The sequence below is a fragment of the Megalopta genalis genome, unplaced genomic scaffold, assembly GCF_051020955.1.
Source record: "Megalopta genalis isolate 19385.01 unplaced genomic scaffold, iyMegGena1_principal scaffold0057, whole genome shotgun sequence".
Taxonomy (NCBI): domain Eukaryota; kingdom Metazoa; phylum Arthropoda; class Insecta; order Hymenoptera; family Halictidae; genus Megalopta; species Megalopta genalis.
The window spans coordinates 317,501-320,000 of record NW_027476126.1 but is presented as its reverse complement, the minus strand read 5'-3'; the positions used below and the strand labels follow the sequence as shown (position 1 = coordinate 320,000).

At 49.8% G+C, this 2,500-nt stretch overlaps 1 pseudogene; it reads right to left on the bottom strand.

Annotated features, from left to right (window-relative positions):
* Nucleotides 1–2,500, bottom strand: part of LOC143261606 (large subunit ribosomal RNA) — a 7,616-nt pseudogene that overhangs the window by 2,183 nt on the left and 2,933 nt on the right.

Here is a 2,500-nt window from a genome sequence, read left to right as displayed (position 1 = left end):
TTTGCACAGGGTCAACGAGCTGATGGATTGCCCGTGATCCTTTAAACGTAGTTGGACGCGTTTAATCTCGGCTTCAACAAACTGCCGCATCACCACTGGGACCTCATCATTTTCAATGATTTTGAGGGCTCCCAAGCGATTGAAACGCTGAAGTGGGATTACCCAACGAAACGATGGTAAAGATAGGCCGCCATCCTTGACGTCAGCATGGAAGTACGCATTAGGAACGTCGTGCGGCAGGTTTAACCATTTTCGAACCGCTTTCCGAATCGTAGCATCAAGTTTATTCAATAAACTGATATTAATTGAACCCAGCACTAGCAGGTGATATAATGCAGGAAGTACCATTGTTCGCAACGCGAACAGACGTTGTTGGGGTTTCAAGGGTGCCGTTGTTAGAATATGTATCTCCTGTTTGACTCGATCAAGAGGATTCTTCATGAGTCGACCTTCAGGAGTGAACGGAACACCCAGATACTTCCATTCATCCGTGCGTTTAAGTGCTGGGATCGGACGCCCGAGGCAGTTGAACGATTGCGCCGCATCAACGATCGACTTCTTCTGTTTAGGGACCGTTTTTAAGGACACTGTGAAGCACTTCGACTGGTTCACCCGTAGACCACATTCATGTAGATACATCGTAGAGACGTCGAGCAACTGTTGGAGACCGGCAGGTGATAGTGCGAATAGGACCAGATCATCAGCGTATCCAATGGCATTAACAATGGAGTTTCCGATACGTACTCCTATCTCCCTAGGGAGTTTGGAGAAGAGTCGGTCAATCACCAAGTTGAATATTATCGGTGATAGTGGGTCTCCCTGCTTAACCCCACAAGTAGGGTGTATCGCATGAGATTCCCAGCCTCCACATTGAAGCCGCGTGCACGATCGGTCATAAGTCTCCGCTATATACTCAACCATTGGACTTGGAACTCCAGATGATCGGAGAGTATCTACTATGGTCTGATGCGTGACCGAGTCAAAGGCTTTTGCCACATCCAGGGACGCCATAAACAGAGGTTGGTGGTTCTGTCTCGAGAACTTTAAAATAAAATCCATTAGGAAAATGCTCTCGGAACATCCATCAATTGGCCTAAAGGCCTTCTGTCGCGGGTCCACCCGGATGAGTTTAGCCATCCGGTTGGCCAGGACTTTGTGGAAGGCTCTTGTGATGGTCGATGAGACCGTGATGGGTCTGAAATCTCCGGGTTCCGAGGCACCGTCTTTTTTTGGTATGAGGGTTGTCCGAGACTCCAAGAGATGTTGTGGGAGTTTACCACATATGACAAAGATATTAAAAATTCTCGTCCAAATATTGATCGGAACACCTCGGAATTCTTTGGCGGAGAGTCCATCTGGTCCAGGCGCAGTACCCAAGGGAGGCAAAGCCGCCCTAATTTCTTTAGGTGAGATAGGCGCCCATAGTTCCGTCAGAGCCCCCGTTGCAGGTGTGGTACCGGGTGTCATAGTGTCTTTCGAGGTCATGATCTTCTCCCAGAATGGGACCATGACTTCCTCAGGTGGTGCCGAGGACGTCTTCTTATCCCTAAGTATATCACGTAAACAAGTTGTTCTGTTTCGCTTCCACGCCTTCTGCACCTTAGCATACTCAGCCCTGCGGAGTTTTCGGCGCGATACTGACTTAGGAGCTGCTGTTATCTTGGGCACGGATACCTTACGACGAATCAGAAAGGTTTTGCGAAGGTAAATAGAAAGTTCTTCGATAATCCGCGCTTGTTCCCAGGTGTTGAGGGACCTCACAATTTCATTGAGTACATCAGTATTGAAATTGTGATCATTAAAGGCCGGTAGCCCCCGTAAATACTCCAAGACCAAGTTCCGGGCTGTCTCTTGAGAGAGATCACCCGAAGTCACGTCAGGAAGGTGTGGTTCGAGGTTGGTATCGATCGTAGGAGGTGTAACGATTCCAATGGCAGGAAGAGTGGCCGCATCGTTAGGAGAGCGCATCTCATTGAGGAAACGCTCAACTATGGCCTTATATTCCTTCTTCCGCCTTTGCCCTTTGATTGCTTCAAGAGTTCTGTTGGGTATTATTTTCAGAAGCTCCTGGTTCAAGAAAGTCACACCTTGTAACGTCAGTCGCACCTCTTGTCTCGCGAGAATGGCTAAGTCTTCAGGTGACCATCGTGCCTTAACCCGCGTCGTATCCTGACGGGAATCATACCAATCCTTATGACCCCGCTGTTGATGGACTCCGCGGCCGGTTTTGGTGGAAAATACCCGACCGCATCCAGGATATTCACACGCGAAGCCCTCATTCGAGGTACGAACGGAGCCCGACCCGCCTTCAGTAACTGGTGCGGCGTCGCCAGTGGACGAGCCGCCTTGACGACCACCGAAAATGGGTGTGTCGTCCATCCGAGGCTTTTTCTTTATATTCTTTGGGCCAGTTAGGTTTCGACCAGTAGGGGTGGCAGCCCTACTGGCCAGATTCGCAGAGGCAGCTCTTAGCTTCCCTCCAAAGGAGGTACTGGCGGCG